Raw genomic sequence first — 18,904 nt, 5'->3', positions numbered from 1 at the left:
TAGTAATTATGTAATAACAAATATATAAATTATCTAAAAACAGTGTGCACAGGCTGAAGTTTCCTTAAAAAATATTGTGAGTTTTTTCCTCCAGGCGGTATCACAGAGGTTTCCTCCTCTGTGATACACTGCGTTTATTGGGAAATTTCCTGTGTGCCAAAATTCAAGTGTTCGCAAAAAATTTTTCTCTGTAAAATTATAAATTCCCTTTCCTGAATAGGTAAATGTAAAAAATAATATCAAATTCCACTTATTTTGGCTGTGAGAACGTGGACAAAGTTGTGCGTGATGTCGTCATGAGCTGGTCGCCTTTGTGTGAAGCTCCCAGACGCGGTCTTGCGAGCCATTTAAGCCTCGTGAGTTGCTATAAATATATTTACAAACAATATTTCTTATGTATTTTCAATACTTTATAATTATTTTTTTGTATTGTATCTGATGCATATATGTGTCCTTTACAATATTTATACAGTAGAACATTCATAATGTTCCATGGAACTGTGATATATGTATCAGTGATGTGTCCACAATAAATGTTTATTGTCACAATATTACTTGTTCAGAATTCACTCAAATTACAATATGTATAGTTTCACACTACACAGTTACACACTGTATTACACACTCAGTACTTCAAAAGTGACTGATAATCAACGAAACACTCCATAGGGGGGAGTCACAGCCGAGTGGACAGCACTCGGGATTCGTAGTCCTAAGGTTCTGGGTTTGATCCCTGGTGAAGGCAGAAACAAATGGGCTGAGTTTCTTTCCACCCTGATGCCAATGTCCACCTAGCAGTAAATAGGTACCTGGGAGTTAGACAGTTGCTACGGGCTGCTTCCTGGCGGTGTGTAACAAAAAGGAGGTCTGGTTGCAGACTAGACTGTGGGGATACTAAGCCCCGAAATCATCTCAGGATAACCTGAAGAAGACGGTACACAGCGCAATTTCGCTCTCTATGCACCAGGTACAAACAGATTTTCGCTTCCTGTTTCTTCGTTCTGTGTGCTTGCAAATAACGCACTCACGTACACCCTTGGATTTAGTACCTGTAGGTGGTATGTAGCCAAGCTTGTGAAGTGTAAGGTAGTCTTGAAAAGATTATAGGAAAAGATAAATTTGTAAGGTAGTCTTGAAAATATCACTTTGTAAGGTATTCTGGAAGAAGTTAAGCTATTCAGTAAGAGATTCAGCTATTGAAAAGATATATGGAAAGCACCACCATTGAAGTCACTAACACAGTTTATCTTTGCTACTTGCATCAGAATCATCATCATTGAACCCAGAAAGCGATTCATCTATGTATCATCTATAAAAATTGAAGATAACACCGGTGAGCATGCGTGGCGCTCGGCTACAGCTGGATGTGCTCGCTGTATCGTCCTCCTCGGTGTTGTATCACTTGCATCCTACCCTTGTGTTAGGTCTTTATTGTGCCTAGTTTCTTCAATACCATGACCCTTATGTTCTTCAAACACTAAGATCTGAATTTCGCCGACAGAGAGTAATCTTTTAACACCTCATCGGACAGATGTTTGGGAGCGAGAAGGCACGTGCGCCACCCATGGTTGCTCACTCGAAACTGAGCCAGCCAGCAGCCTTAGGGCATTCTGGGAATTTTTTGCAAGATGGCTGCCTCTCACTGGAAGCTCTAGAGTTCATTTCGTACACAACCTACCATGTACGTGCGCTTTGAATGGATACAAAATATTAAAAAGGTGTTTTCTCAGCTCGCTTAGTTCTCACCCCTTTCGGCTGACGCAGTCCAGTAGTTAATGCCTCTAGTGTCTCCTTGTAACTCATGTTTTTAAATTCCGGAAGCATTTTTGTAGCATGTTGTTGCAACTTTTCCAGTTTATTTATGTGCTTCTTGAGATTTTGGCACCATACAAATCCTGCATTTTAAAAAACAAAATTGTGGGTAACATTCCCTGGTGTAAGAGCCTCAGTACTGAGTGAGCAACTAAAGCTGGCAAATGCGACATGAGCTAACAGAACTGCTGTTCAGCTTTTGACCACAACATCACCAAAAAAATGTCAAACTCTATATGTCAGTGGTGGATGCCTAATGCCTAATGTCTAATGTCTGCCTAGGTGGATGCCTGGTGCCTAATGTCTCTAATATTCTCAAACCTATATTGTTTGCTGACGATACTACCCTTATCTATTCAAACCTCAACCCACATACACTAAATAATGTTGTGAATAATGAATTAAAAAAAGTCCACTTATGGATGTCAACGAACAAACTAACATTAAACATCGAAAAGACTTACTACATCTTATTTGGAAGCAAATCATCAAATGCAATTCAGCTACAGATAGACAACATTAACATCAGTAATAAAAATGATGGCAAGTTTCTTGGCCTATTCCTAGACAAGAGACTCAACTTCAGCACCCACATTCAACACATAACTAAGAAAGTCTCTAAGACAGTTGGTATACTCTCCAAAATCAGATATTATGTTCCTAACTCTGCTCTCCTCTCACTATATTATGCACTAATCTACCCCTATCTTAATTATGGTATCTGTGCATGGGGGTCTACCACTGCAAACCACCTTAAGCCCATCATCACACAGCAAAAATCTGCTATCAGAATAATAACTAACTGTGCTTTCAGACAACACTCAGCTCCCTTGTTTAAATCCCTAAACTTGCTAAATATTAACTCCCTCCACACATTCTCTTGTGTCAACTACATTTACAAAACCCTGTTCTTAAATGCAAACCATGCTCTGAAACTCTCCCTGGACAGATGTAATAGGACCCATTATCACCACACCAGAAATAAATATCTCTCTTTGATATCCCCAGGGTCAAACTTAATCTGTGTAAACACTCTATGCAAATTAAGGGACCTAGTCTATGGAACTCACTCCCTAGTGAATTGAAAAACTGTAAAACTTTTGCCTTATTTAAAAGCAAAACCAAAAAGTACCTAACTTCATCTTCTTAGTTTCCTACACTGAGCTTTAAATTTGCTCTGTACCTAGTGTTACCCAATCTCCTAATTTTTTATGTAATATCAAACAACCTTATCATTGTGTTCATTGCTGTCTTCTTTTATGTGCTAGCCATATGCTGTATTGTGACTACCAATTTTTGTCAACTACCATTCAAGCTGTCATTGTAATCAATCTTATATTGTTTCTGCTGTATTGTGCCTACCAATTTTTTTGTCAACTACCATTCAAGCTGTCATTGCAATCAATCTTAGCTATCTATGTGCTTTAATATACTGTACCTACAATTTTCTATCATCTTTTTTTTTCATTTCATGTAATCTGTTATCATTTTTTTGTCTATAATTTTTGCAAGTATTTACCTCCTTAAAATTTTCTTAGATTAAGGACCTGCCCGAAACGCTGCGCGTGCTAGTGGCTTTACAAGATTGTAATTACCATATTTGTATCCTCACATTCCTTATGTACATTCTTGTATATGCATAAATAAATAAATAAATAAAATAAATAAATGTAACTGCTACTATTTAGCAATGATAGTACTGTAGAAGCTCGCTAATCTGGACTACAGTCATACCTTTGTTTAGGATCATAATCCATTCCCAGAGATCCATCATCAACCCAAAATTTGTCAACCAAACTAATTTTCCCATAAGTAATAATGTAAATTGTATTAATCCGTTCCACACCCCCAAAAATATTAACTTAAAAATACATTTTATACCGAATAACTCATTTCGTACTACAGTGGTACCTCGGTTTAAGAGTTTAATCCGTTCCTGGAGACAGCTCGTATTCCGAAGCTAATTTCCCCATAAGAAATAATGGGAAAGGAATTAATTCGTTCCTGCCTACCCCAAAAACCTCACTTCAAACTAAATTTTATGCCTAATTCATCTAAATAAACCTACAAAACTATGTTCAGATTATTACCTACCTTGCTGTTGGCGTATGGAAGATGGTGAGGAGGGAGGAGAAGAGGTGTTACTGTTTGGAAGGGGAGTCCCCTTCCATTATAACGTCAGGCAGTGAGGACTTCACTGGTGTGCACACTCTGGCACGTTTTGCCTGCATACCACTAAGACTTGCTTGTCTTACTAAGAATCTGTTTAAAGACACTTGTTTTTCCCTACATTTTAACACTTGTCTGTAGTAAGACATCACATTGTCATTTAAAAGGTCAATGCAACGGCCTGCTACAGCTTTATCTGGGTGAGTTTTTTCAACAAAACTTTGCAATTCTTCTCATACTTCACACATTTTCTTAACACTTTAGCGTTATCATGGCGCTCGAGAGCGTTACCACTTTTTGTGTTGAGGTCGCACAGCGAACTCGCTCACGAGCCACGAGAAAAAATATTTCTATAAACTCTTTGTTATGCGATCGACTTTGGGATAGTTTGAAAATGTCTGCCATGAAATTTTCGTTTTCTCTAATAGCCGCATAGTCTGTTTGGGAGACCGGCATAGCATTGCACCATCGAGGTAAGACCATTGTATTGTTGACACGACAAGTGTAATCGACGTAGTTTTTTATTTGGTGCCGGTCTAACGCATCCTTGTGTGACATTTTATACTTATGTTCTTCTAGAACATTCTATTGCGAACACATTGATACAAAATTGAAATGCGTACATCGAAAATTAATGTCAGGACAGTAAAAAGTGTATACACTTTTCAGTGTTGCCACTCGATCGCCCGAAACGCCGCACATTTTTCTTATGTTAAACCTTACCACTGGCTTTCTTGGGACCCATGGTGAGATATATAATAACAACTTTTCTGGGGGGAGCCCCGTCAGCTCCCTGGAGCTTTCCCAGGCTGATATGCTAATGTCAGACTTTGGCATCAGTCATGTGTATGGAGTTCTGAGGCCTACCGGGGACCACGGCCAGAACCGGGCCCCCTCAGAGAGGCAAGGGAAGCAATGGCCTATAAGCCCCCTTGTGGTTGGAAGCATTCTATGTCTGCCATCGACCTGGAACAGGTACCCAGGAAGGTAAGCGCCTCAAAACAAACCCCTATTCTGGTTAAAATTGCTACCAAGAAGCCGAACTAGTGGAGAGAACTCCCCAACAGAAAACAAGCAAACTAGTGTGACGTCACACGTCGCCGCGCAGCTGTCTGCACAGCTTCCCCCCTCCCCGGGAGGGGGAAGGGGGAGCACCAGACCCTCCACGCCGGCTACTCACACCTCAATTCTTGAGGCTGATGCTATAGGTGAAGGTCGTGTGCTCTGGCTCCGGTGTCGCTACTACACTGTGCTTTGCGTGTGGTGTTTGTTTTTGTGGGTGCGAGAGCCAGGAGTTATCTTCAGTACTCGGACTGCATGCGCCTAGGGCTTCCTTCCCTAGGTGCCCTGTAAGTACCGCCCTTGGGGCCACCTTCCACGGGCTCCTCGGAGTCTGCCTCTGCTGGTCCGTTTTACCTTTTCGGTTTTTCGGCCGCCTTTTGGGCTCTTGGGTGTTCTGTTCTCCCTTGTTACCGGCAGGTAAGAGGCAGGGGTTCCTTGGGGTTTGCTGTCCTCTTGCGGGTTTTGTTTTTCTTTTTGTTTTTGCCTGGTCGGGGGTTCTGCCCTGTTATTCCACTGGTTTTGCCCTTCCACTGTTCTCCTTGGTGGCGCCCCCTGCTAGGTCCCCATGAGTGTACACGTCCCTGGGGTACAGCTATAGAAGTTCACTTGGTAGTTTTGGGCGCCGATTAGCAGCGCCCTGCCTGGGACTACCTGAGCGCGAGTCCTCTTAAAGTAAACGCTCAGGATCCTGGGAATCCCCTAGGGGGCGTGTGGGTTCGATGGATGTGACCCCGGAGTCCCCGCTCGCTGTGTGCGAATTTGAGGGTTGCTCGGTCCCCTTGTCTCAGGGTGACCCTCATTATTTTTGCCTCTGCCACGCTGCCTGTTGGGCCGGTGATACTTTCGATCCTGAGTCCTGTGAGTGTTGCTGCTTGCTTGTGACTCAATTTACCCAATCCTCTGATGATTCTATTCGGGTACAGGTGGCGCGTGCGTTGCAATCTAGGTTTTGTCTGTTGCAACGCTCTTGGTTGGTTGCTCACCCGGATGCCCCGGGGCTGCCCTGCTTTGCTTTTCGAGACCCGGACTTGGGGGTGTGGGTCGCTTCGATCCTGGTTCAGTCCGCACCTCCTCGTCCTTCCCCCTTCTGTTCATTCTGGTCTTTCCCCCCCCCCCCTGCTTCCGGCCCCGAAGCGTCTGAGGGTTTCGGGGTCGGAGCAGGGGTTATTTGATCTCGAGACTCGGGCAGCTTCGTTGGGTGCCCCTTCCGGGGGGCAGCAGAGGCATTAGAGTCTTGTCTCCCGGCCGAAGCTTCTGGGTCTGACCAGTGGGACCCCTTTCTTCCCGCTTCTACGGCTGCTCCGTCCTTGTCTTGTGGGGTCGGGGCTTGGGAAGAGGACTCGGCCCCGGGTTCTGTGGTGAAGGACCTCGAGGCTGGGGAGAGGCTGACTTGGAGGCCTTGGGCCCCGCTGGACCCAGCCTGGGTTTTACTTCCCTCTGAGCAGGGCTTATTGTTACAAGGAGTGGGGTTTTCTTTTCCCCCCACTGTGTACGAGTTGGATTTGGTGTCGGCCCCTCCCTGGGTTCGGTTCCGTGTTCCCCCGGGTATGTCGGTTCCGTCTTTCCGGAGGTTTTCGGCTTATCGCATCCAACCTGGTGTGGTGCGGGCGGCGTTTGCAGCTTACCTCCTGCGTGACTCGGATTATGCCTCGGAAATGGATCCGTTCAAGTTCAGGTTTGGGACTTTGTTCCCTTTCTGGCTCCGTTACGAGGTTCCGGAGTCTTCCTGGCTAGCAGACTGCCCCTTGTTTGTTCTGGATTCCTGGCATTCCTTTTGTCGTTCTTGCATGCTGGAGTGGCGGGGAGCTTTCACGGTGCTTCAGGTTTTCCTGTGGGGGCGATCTTGAGTACCTGAATGAGTGCTTGTTTGCCCCTGCCCTTCCCCACGATGTGTGCATTATTCAGCTCCATGTGCAGGTTCCCACCCTTTCGGCAGCGCTCAAAGCGGAGGATTTGCGCGCCCAGGGCATTTTGGCTTCGGCCTTGCGATTCTTTTCCCTCCTGGAGCTGTCCTCGGATTGGCTCGTGAAGGATGTGAGGACGCTTGGGTCCATCCCGGGGTCCGGCACCTTGTCCTCGGCAGCTCGTTCGTCGGTTGCCTTGTTGAAGCTGTTCACGCCAATTTTGCGGGATGCGGTTTCCCTGTTTTATGCTTCCCGTCTCGCGTGTCGGCAGATGGGGCTGGGTTCCTCAGTGGAATCTGCTTGGGCTCTGGCTCTAGGCGTTCTTCGCCTTTTTGTCCTCTTTTGTTTGAGGAGTCGGCCGTGGCACAGTTTATTCAGGCTGCGTTGTCGGCTCGTCGTCCGATGTCGGACTTGTTGGTTTTCCGGGGGTCCCAGGATGGGTCTTCCCAGAAGGGTCGTGCCAGGGCTCGGGGTTCCTCTCGTCGTGGTAGACCACTCGTGTCAGGTTCGGGTTCGGCTCCTACTTCGGACCCTCCCTCGTCTGGTCGCTGCGATGTTCGCTCTGTGCGGGGTTCTGGGTCTCATAAAGGACGCCGGCCCTTTCGCAGTTTTCCCCATTGACGGGGCGATGGGGGGGCGGCTTGCGCTGTTCGCCCACGCCTGGTCCCTCGATTCGTAGGCATTTCGGGTTATGTCTGTCGGCCTACGGTGGCGTTGGGGGGGTCGAGGCTGGCAGGGCAGGTTTCTTTCCCTGTGCTCTGTTGGGTCGTCTTGGAGTAGGTTCGCTTGGGCGTCGTCGAAATGACGTCATCCCTCAGATGGGTTTCCTGTCTGTTTCCGGTTCCGAAACGGGACTGAGCGGATCTGCGGTTCATGTTGGACTTGTCCCGTCTGAACCCCTGGGTTCATTGCCCCTCCTTTCGGATGACTATGCTGTCTCTGGTTCGGCTCCTCTTGGAGCCTGGCACTTGGATGGTGTCCCTGGACCTCCGGGACGCTTATTGGCATGTCTCGATTCATCCACGGTTCAGGGACTGGCTCTGTTTTGTTGTGGGGCGTCTAAGTTACCACTTTCGTTGTCTCCCGTTCGGGTTGAACCTGGCACCTCGCGTGTTCACGCGCCTTACACGGGTTGTGGTAGCCCGTTTGCGTCTCCTAGGTGTTTGGGTGTTGGTCTACCTCGACGACTGACTGGTTTGGGCTCCCAGCCGGTCAGCTTGCTTGCTAGCCAGGGATTTGGTTCTTTCCCAGCTCACCGGGTTCGGGGTCTTGGTGAACTGGAGGAAGTCCCATCTGGTCCCCTCTCAGGTTCAGACTTGGCTGGGTCTCGATTAGGACTCTCGAACCGCCTCCTTGTCTCTCCCTCCGGAGTCTCTCCTGGGGCTGCGGTCCCACCTTCGTCTGTTTCTGGTGGGCCCTCGGGTCACCCGGTGGTTGCTCGAGGGGCTGTGCAGGAACCTGAACTTTGCGTTGGTGGTCTACCCGCTGGGTCGGGTTTGACTTCGTTGGCTGTTCTGGTTCCTTCCGGGTCACCCCTTCCACCTCTCTCACGATCATAGGGTTCGACCCCTGGGGGCCTTGCGTCGGCTGCTGCGTCACCGGCTTCCTCTTCGGGTTTTTTGGGGTTCAGTGCCTTGGCGCCTACTCGAGCCCTCTCTCGTTGTGTACATGGATGCGTCGTCTGTCAGCTGGAGCTTTGTGACCAGTGCTCACCAGACTGGCCAGGGGCGTTGGGATACGTCCTTCCGTCGAGCTCACAGCACGGTGCGGCAGTTCGCTGCAGTGTGGTTTGCTCTGTGGAGGATTCGGGTGGCCTGCGGATCGATGATTCGGCTCCATTCGGACTGCTCTCCGGTGGTTCATTGCCTGAACTGCGGGGGTTTGATGCAGTCCTTGTCTCTTTGGGGTTGGTCGCTTTGGGTGACTCGTCTGCTGAGTTCTCGGGGTTTGGCCCTCCTGGCGGTTCACGTACAGGGAGTGTCCAACGTCTTGGCCGACGCTCTGTCTCGCTTCGTTCCCCTCTCCACGGAGTGGACGGTCGACGACAAGTCCTTCCATTGGCTTTGCCAGACATTCGGGCGCCCTGAGGTGGACCTTTTCGCATCGGCGTGGTCGCGGCGTCATCCCGTGTATGCGGCGCCCTTCCCTGATCGCAAGGCCGTCGGGGTCGATGCCTTTCGGCTAGACTGGTCGAGGTGGGGGTTTCTGTACCTCTTTCCCCCGGTTCGGCTGTTGCTCCAGGTCCTGACTCGCTTGGAGACTTACCAGGGAAGAGTTGACCTCCTGGCCCCTTGGTAGCTGGCCCAGCCTTGGTTTCAGGTGCTGCTTGCTCGGTGTCCGAACCCGAGGGTTTTCCCGTGGCTCCGCATCTTTCAGCAGTTCGGGCCGGTACGTCACGTGGCTGGTTCGATCTTCTCCTCGAGTCTTCGCGTATGGGTTTTTTTGACTCGAGTTTATCATCATCTCTATGGTGATCAGGTGGCCTCCTTGTTGGTGTACCACCTGAGGGCTTCTTCTTGGTGGCAGTATGAAGTTTCCTGGCAGTCCTTTTGTTTCTTTTTGCGTCTTCGTCGTGTTAGTTCCTTGTCTGTTAGGGAGGTCTTGTCCTTTCTCTCTTGGTTGTTTCAGGACCATCATCTTATGCCTAACACTGTCGCCTCGTATGGTGCGGCGCTGGCGGAGCCGCTTCAGCTTGTCTTCGGAATCGATGTTACGTCTGCGCTGTTTCGCAAGCTGTCTCGTGCCTTGTTTCACCTTCGGCCTGCTCATGCACCGCCTGAGCCGTCCTGATCTTTGGACCGAGTGCTCGCTTAACTTTCGTCTCCTCATTTCGTTGTGGCCCCTTCGGTCCGGGATTGTTTCTCCAAGGCTCTTTTCTTGTTGGCATTAGCCTCTGGGGGTCGGGTAGGGCAGCTTCATGCTCTTCTCCGGCGCAGGGGTTTCTGCTCCTTTGGTCGTGGAGATTGTTTTGTTCACTTGCAGCCATCTCCTTTTCTGGCGAAGAATGAGACTGCTGCGTTCCGGAGGAGTCCGTGGGTGGTTGATGCTTGGTTGGTCAGGCCAGGGGTGCATCGTGTTTTGTGTCCGGTTGCAGCGCTTCGCCGTTATTTGCACGCCACGGCTTCTGTGTCCGGGGACACGCTTTGGGTTGATCTGGTTTCCCTTCTTCCCTGTTCGCGGGTTCGGGTCTCCCAGGTCGTCCGCAGGGTTATTAAGTCCAGCCAGCCTGCGGTCTATCCCCGTGCCCATGACGTCCGTAAGTTTGTGGCTCTTGCTGCCGTCTTTGGGAATATGTCTTGGTCTGATATTCGGGCGCGGGATTTTTGGCGGTTGAACAGGGTCCTGGCTGCTCGTTACCTTGTGAATGTCCCTGGGCCCCGTTGGGTCTGTGTTGCTTTGGGGCGGCGGTTGCAGCCAGTTGTCTTGGCCAGTTGTCTTGGTTGTTGGGGGAGTTCTATCCACTAGTTCAGCTTTTGGTAGCAATTTTAACCAGAATAGGGGTTTGTTTTGAGGCACTTACCTTTCTGGGTGCCTGTTCCGGTCGATGGCAAACATAGAATGCTTCCAACCACACGGGGGTTTCTATAGACCATTGCTCCCCTTGCCTCTCTGAAGGGGCCCGGTTCTGGCCGTGGTCCCCAGTAGGCCTCAGAACTCCATACACATGACTGATGCCAAAGTCTGACATTATCATATCAGCCTGGGAAAGCTCTGGGGAGCCTCCGGGACTCACCCAGAAAATGGCATTTCATTACATTCAATGCTAGTTTTATGGTCAAATGACCAAAAATCCAACAGAACATTGAAAATTCGGGTGAAGAATTGACGTGGGATAGTCACTGGGTGCGAGGCACTGGTAAACTGAGGGGTTAGGGGCGACGATCACAGTACCACCACGCACTAGGTCGGGCTGTACGCGTATCAACAAACTCGCCTTCCGAGGTAACCCTCGTATTTCGAGGCACATTTTCAGAGCAAATACTACTCGTATTCCGAAAAACTCGTATTCAGGGACACTCGTATTCCGAGGTACCACTGTATCTACAATACAGTATGTGTATCTTACCTTGAATGAAGACTCTTGTTGGCGTATGGAGGATGATGAAGAGGAGTGGAAGAGGATAGGTGTTAGTGCAGACGAGGAGTCACATTAACGTGGCTGAAATATGTTGACGAAACTACACACTAGAAAGTGAAGGGACGATGACGTTTCTCAAGGTGATTGAGAGGTGTTAGTGTTTGGAAGTAGAGTCCCCTTCCATTATACAGACAGCCATTTGGTTTGCTAATCTGGACTACAGTGGTACCTTTGTTTAGGATCATAATCCATTCCCAGAGATCCATCGTCAACCAAAAATTTGTCAACCAAAATTAAGTTATCCGAAAGTTCCAGTTTCCTGAACAAATCCACAAGGGCCGCGACGAGGATTCGAACCTGCGTCCGAGAGCATCCCATACACTGCCTTAATCGACTGAGCTATGACATGGTCAAAGGAGTTGAAACCGAAGTTCTACAGAACTTACTGGATCCTGCAGTCTCTCCGAGACACAAACCAGGGTTTTACACAACTCCCCCATGCACTCAAGCTATGTCAATAGGCTATTCTCCCTCTTTGCCCTTACTTCATTACACAGAAATCACAATAACATGATGCATCAAATGAACAAATCCACAAGGGACATTGACATAGCTCGAGTGCATGGGGGGGGGTTGTGTAAAACCCTGGTTTGTCTCAGAGAGGCTGCAGGATCCAGTAAGTTCAGTAGAACTTCAGTTTCAACTCTTTTGACCATGTCGTAGCTCAGTCGATTAAGGCAGCGTCTGGGATGTTCTCGGGCGCAGGTTCGAAACCTCGTCACGGCCCTTGTGGATTTGTTCATTTGATGCATCATGTTATTGTGATTTCTGTGTGTAATACCAGTTTCATGATTGCGGTTGGGGGAGTCACACTATACGAACTAAGTTCGGGTGAGGAAGCAGTCCACCAAGCCTAGCGTCGACCAGGGTTGGGGTTACACTACACGAACTAAGTTCGGGTGAGGAAGCAATCAGATTATTTTGATTATTTTGGAGGAAGACCAATCAATAGGATGATTAGAATCCATCACATGACAGAAGAGAGCATTGTTAGTGTCTGCAGACTTAACACTTCTCTTGTATTTTTTAAGTCTGTCATAATAATCTTTCCTGCCTCCACTCTACACAGACGCCATCTTGTTGAATTGGCTCTAATGCACAACGTACCCAACATGAACTTGAGTCCTGGCTTTGTTGCTGTTGATTCTTCCCTTTCACAGTACATACTCAAATGCTCTAATCATTCTATCATAAGGTTACCTTTCCATTTATCTTTCTTTTTCTTTCTCTCTCCTCTCTTTTTTTCTGTTCATTGTTTTCTCTTACGTTCCCTTGCTATCCTCTTCTTATTCCTATTACTATCCCCTTCTCATTTGGTGGTTATAAAAGGAGCTGCCTCATATGGGCCAATGGGCCTTCTGCAGTTCTTATTCCTACTACTATCCTCTCTACTACACTTTACCGTATGTACCTTTTTCCTTGCTCCTCACCTCTCTCTTGCCTATTTATTGCCCTGCATCAACTCCCTCATCACAATCGACTTGAGAATGGTCCAGGACGGACCTAAATGTTCTCGGTGGTTTCTGCTCCTCTGGGTTCTGGTGTTAGGTTGTTTGTTGCAGCTATTTCTTCTTTTTCTGGCGAGGTTGGGTCAGTTGTTTTTCCGGAGAGGTTCCTGGGGTTGTTGATGTGTGGTTGGTTTTGGCTGGGGGTGCATCATCTTGTGTCCGGTTATGGCTCTCGGCCATTTCCTGCGTGCCGCGGCCTCTGTCCCTTGACACACTTTGGGTTGCCCCGGGGTTCCCTTTGTCCCTGTTCAGGGGTTCGGATCATGCGCGGGGTCCTTTTGGTGTTGCCTGTTGTCTGGCTTGGGTGTTTTTTTAGGTACATGGTTTTTGCCTCCCGGGTTTGTCCCTCTGGTTTCGTTTTTTGTGATGTAGCTCTGGGAAGCCGAAGGGGCTCCCCCCCCCCCCCAGAAAACCAGTGTTGAATGTAATGAAACACCATTTTCTGGGTGAGATCTGGATGCTCCTTGTCAACCCTCCCTCCCTCAGGTCAGCATTTTTTCGTGTGTTTTTGACATCCAGCCTCAGAACTGCAGGGTGAATCACTGGCACAGGGGTCTAGTGCTCCCCCTTCCCCCTCCCGGGGAGGGGGGGAGCTGCTCAGACATGTGGCACGGCTCGTAATTACCTAAGTGTAGTTACGGGATGAGAGCTACGCTCATGGTGTCCCGTCTTCCCAGCACTCTTTGTCATATAAAGCTTTGAAACTACTGATGGTCTTAGCCTCCACCACCTTCTCACCTAACTTGTTCCAACCGTCTACCACTCTGTTTGCGAAAGTGAATTTTCTTATATATCTTCGGCATCTGTGTTTAGCTAGTTTAAATCTATGACCTCTTGTTCTTAAAGTTCCAGGTCTCAGGAAATCTTCCCTATCGATTTTATCAATTCCTGTTACTATTTTGTATGTAGTGATCATATCACCACTTTTTCTTCTGTCTTCTAGTTTTGGCATATTTAATGCCTCTAACCTTTCCTTGTAACTCTTGTCCTTCAGTTCTGGGAGACACTTAGTAGCATGTCTTTGCTACTAAGACAGTTTGTTGATGTGCTTCTTAAGATATGGGCACCACACAACCGCTGCATATTCTACCTTTGGCCTAACAGAAGTCGTGAACAATTTCTTTAGTATATCGCCATCCATGTATTTAAAAGTAAATCTGAAGTTAGAAAGCATGGCATAGGCTCCTCGCACAATATTCTTTATGTGGTCCTCAGGTAATAGTTTTCTATCTGGAACCACCCCTAGATCTCTTTCTTTATCAGAATTCTTTAAAGATTTCTCACATAATATATAGGTTGTGTGGGGTCTATGTTCTCCTATTCCACATTCCATAACATGGCATTTATTCACATTGAATTCCATTTGCCGAGTGGTGCTCTAAATACTTATTTTGTCCAGGTCTTCTTGAAGGGCATGACAATTATCTAGGTTTCTTATCTTCCCTATTATCTTAGCATCATCAGAAAACATGTTCATATAATTCTGTATTCCATCTGGTAGATCATATATGTAGACAATGAACATCACCGGTGCAAGAACTGAACCTGTGGTACTCCACTTGTGACATTTCTCCAGTCCGATACATTGCCTCTGATTACTGCCCTCATTTTTCTATCGGTCAGAAAATTTTTCATCCGTGTTAGAAGCTTACCTGTCACCCCTCCAATATTTTCCAGTTTCCAGAGCAACCTCTTATGTGGAATTCTGTCAAAAGCATTTTTTAGGTGCAGTCAACCCAACCATTTCTTTCCTGTAAAATCTCTGTGGCTTGATCATAAAAACTGAGTAAATTTGATACACAGGATCTTCCAGTTCGAAAACCATACTGTCTGTCTGATATAATATCATTTCTCTCCAGGTGTTCTACCCATTTAGTTTTTATTATTTTTTCCAATATTTTGACTATTACACTTGTCAAAGATACAGGTCTATAATTGAGGGGGTCTTCCCTGCTGCCACTTTCGTAGATTGGAACTATGTTAGCCTTTTTCCAAACATCTGCTACGACTCCTGTACACAGGAATGTCTGAAAAATTAGCTGAAGTGGTATGCTGAGCTCAGGTGCACATTCTCTCAGAACCCATGGTGAAATTCCATCTGAGCCAACTGCTTTGATCTTACTTAGCTCCAAGAGCATTTGTTTCACATCGTCTCTAGACACCTCTATGTGCTCTATGTTGTTCTCTGGAATTCTTAATGTATCTGGTTCTCTGAAGATCCAATTTTGTACAAACACACTTTGGAACTTTTTGTTTAATGTTTCACACACTTCCTTTTCATTTTCTGTGAGTCTGTTTCCCATTTTCAACCTCTGAATATTATCCTTTACCTGCTATTTGTTGTTTATGAATTTATAGAATAGACCTGGTAATGTTTTACATTTGTCCGCAATCCCTTTTTCAAAATTTCTTTCTGCCTTTCTCCTCACTGCCGTGTAGTTGTTTCTCGCATCTTTGTATCGCTGGTATGTTTGGAGGTTTGGCCTCGTCCTATATTGATTCCATTTTTGTGTCTTTTGGTATCTGGCCCTCTCGCAATTTCTGTCGAACCAATTCTTTTTGCTAGTTCTGCATCTCTGCTTTGGTATAAATTTTGTTGTGCTTTTATCATATATTTCACAAAATTTGACAAACATCTCATATACTTCATGTCCTAACAGCAAGTCTTTTCAGTCAAATTCCTTAAAGAAATGTCAGTTCCCCATAATGACCTCTCCTGAAATCAGGCTTTTCAACTGCTTCAACATCATTTTCTTCCAGATTATAACGCATTGCATACTTTATTCCCAAAAAGACATGGGCACTTTTACCCAAGGAAGGGAGGTACTGAATGTCAAATATCTCTTTCTCTTTCCTGGTAAATATCAAATCCAGCATGGAGAGAACATCCCCCTTCCCTCGTCCTAATAGCTTGTTTAACATGTTGAAACATGAATGTTTCCAGTATGAGGTTTACGAATCTACAAGTCCAAAATTCCTCTGTTCTAGCTTCATATTCCTCCCAGTCTATGGATTTTAAGTTGAAGTCGCCGACTACCAACAGTCGTGATCTATCTTTATCAGCTTCCGCTATAATTTCTCTCATTATTGTTATAAGACCCTCTCGTTTATTATCTAGCTCCTCCTTTGTCCATGTGTTGCTTGGCGGTGTGATGTGAAAAAGAACGGTTGTTAGTGCAATCGCTATTAGGGCAGATGGAATGCCTGTCACATTAACCCTTAACTGCGTTGCCTCCAAATATGACACCCCCCCAGTGCGCAAGAAATAAATTCTCTGGAATTTTTTTTTTTTTTTTAAAGTGTCAAAAACCCTTCCCTGAGTATGGGTATGTAAAAAAAATCGAAATTGTACTTACTTTGGCTTCTATGGGGTCCGTAAGTTGGGGCGTGACGTCGTCATTCCCCATTCGCCCGTGACGTACACTCCCGGGGCCAGTAGGGTGCTCGGGGCGGGGCGCGCGAGTTGCCGCTAATATATTATTGTTCATTTTTTGCGCACAGTTCCAAATACATTTTATTTGTTTTTTCGTGCTAATCTTATGTATAATGAACACGTACACTATATTATGGCAGTAATACATCCGTATTGTCCGAAGACACTGTTACGTGCAAGACACTTGTGTACACGTATGTTGCACATATTTACCATGTATCATGCTAATTTATGTATATATACAATCTATTTACACACTATACACTGTTACACAGTATATACATTCACCATCAACACACACAGAACTCCTCAAGTGTGAGCAGCCACACCCAGCCACCCAGTCCTCCCTCTCTCCTCCAACATCGTACTCACCATCACCCCTCCTCCCGCCATACTGTTATTCACACCAATGTTTCGGGTTCATTTATGTATATTTACAACACATTTACACACACTACACCGTCACACACCATAAACACACTCAGAACTCCGCGAGTGTGAGCTGCCACACCCAGCCAACCAGTCTTCCCTCTCTCCTCCAACATTGTACGTGCCATCACCCCTCCTCCCACCATACTCTTACTGTTTATATTACACTATTTACATATGTTATGTATACCTATCTACATGTTTTATTCACCAGAACTATGCAAGTAAGCCGGTATTGTGTCCAAACAGTACAGTTGCTACCATACACTACATGAGAAATCACACAGCAGACGACGCTATGATTACGACGTCGCCTCCCTCACAAAAATAGCTCCTCCCAACATACTCTTGTTGCTGTTATTATACTATATACACACACTGTATATACCCATGTACATATGTGTTCCCCGTAGTGAACCACTAAGCTAGTATGGTGAGCAAAACAAGAGTGGCTTCCACACACAGGGGAGGCTACCTCAATTCTCTCCCTCCCTCCCTCACCAAAATTCCTCCTTCCACAATACTATGCACAATGCTAATTATAACCACAATCCTGGTCACTAATTCCTGTAAATGAATAATTGACCACACGTTTATTTTGAAAAGGAACCTAAGACGTCATTTGAAGATTCCTAGATGGACGAAATAATGCTGTGGTGCTGTGGCTAGCGCTGTGAACATCGTGAACAGCATTGAATCACTGATATTTGAACATTGTTCCCAGTCATTATCACACTCAGGCTCTTCTATAATACTATCATGGCTAAATAATACAGATTATATATATATTTTGACATTATAGTATCCACTCAATTTAACGGCCTCTTTTATACCGATCTGCCGGTAATAACGACCGGTTTGGGAGACCGGTATTTAGAGCCTCATATAACGGTCTAGAAGTCGATATTACCGAAGGTCGGTATTGGGTTTGTCTTAGTATCAGAGGGTCCTCACATGGCAAGCAGGCCGCCTACCCCTTTCATCCCCTCCCTCACCCTCACTGAACCTCTACCCCCACACCCTCACTTTCTGCCTCCCCCCCCCCCACCAAGACCCTTCTGGGAAATGGCTCAGTAGACTGCCAGCCAGCTAGAGACAACCTGGAGAATCTCCATGTAATAAAGCATTCATGAAACAAGTATTTTATAACTTTTTATTATCCTAATAATATTACTAAACAAAATCTGAAGGCAAAAATATATATGATGTACATCCAGAATTAAATTAAGAAACATCTGGTTAACTGGGTCAAGTGTTAGGCTTATCTCTTCCCTTCCCCACTACCGACACCCGCCCCCCCCCCCCCCCATACTTCCCATACACACCTCTCTCTCTGCTTCACCTCATCATCCACTGCTCCATCCCTCCCTCCCTCTTCCCTCCATCCAACCATCCCTCCCTCCTTCCCAGCTCCCTCCATCCAACCATCCCTCCCTCCTTCCCAGCTCCCTCCCTCTATCCAACCATCCCTCCCTCCTTCCCAGCTCCCTCCCTCCCATCCAACCATCCTTCCCTCCTTCCCAGCTTCCTCCTTCCATCCAACCATCCCTCCCTCCTTCCCAGCTCCCTCCCTCCATCCAACCATCCCTCCCTCCTTCCCAGCTCCCTCCCTCCCATCCAACCATCCCTCCCTCCTTCCCAGCTCCCTCCCTCCCAACCAACCATCCCTCCCTCCTTCCCAGCTCCATCCAACCATCCCTCCCTCTTTTGTCGCCTTTCGACAAACTAACACACTTCGTAGCAATCTAGTTCACACTGCTCCTCCTGCTTCTAATGCTGCTGGTGTCTACTCTATTTCCTGTTCATCTTGTCCTCTCCAATACTTTGGCGAAACTGGCCGTACACTGAATGACAGACTTAAAGAACACAAGAGAAGTGTTAAGTCTGCAGACACTAACAATGCTCTCTTCTGCCATGTGAGGGATTCTAATCATCCCATTGATTGGTCTTCCTCCAAAATAATCTTTCCTGCCTCTACACAGACGCCGTCTTGTAGAATCGGCTCTTATACACAATGTACCCAACATGAACTTGAGTCCTGGCTTTGTTGCTGTGGACTCTTCCCTTTCACAGTATATACTCAAATGCTCTAATCTTTCTAACAAACGTGACTTAACATAAGCTTACCCCCTTCCATTTATCCTTCTTTCTCTTTCCTTTTCTTTCTCTCTTCTCCCCTTTTTCTGTTCATTGTCTTCTCCTACGTTCCCTTGCTATCCTCTTCTTATTCCTATTACTATCTCCTTCGGTGGTTATAATAGGAGCTGCCTCGTATGGCCCAATAGGCCCTCTGCAGTTCTCATTACTACTATCCCCTACACCTGACTTTCCTCCTCAGCTCTCTCTTGCCTATTTATTGCCTGTCTCTACTTCCTCATCACAATCGACTTGAGAATGGTCCAGGACGGACCGAAACGTCGTCGTCCCTTCAACTTCTAGTGTGTGGTCT

This window comes from Procambarus clarkii, chromosome 37 (genome assembly GCF_040958095.1).
Source record: "Procambarus clarkii isolate CNS0578487 chromosome 37, FALCON_Pclarkii_2.0, whole genome shotgun sequence".
Taxonomy (NCBI): domain Eukaryota; kingdom Metazoa; phylum Arthropoda; class Malacostraca; order Decapoda; family Cambaridae; genus Procambarus; species Procambarus clarkii.
This window is presented reverse-complemented; position numbering follows the sequence as displayed.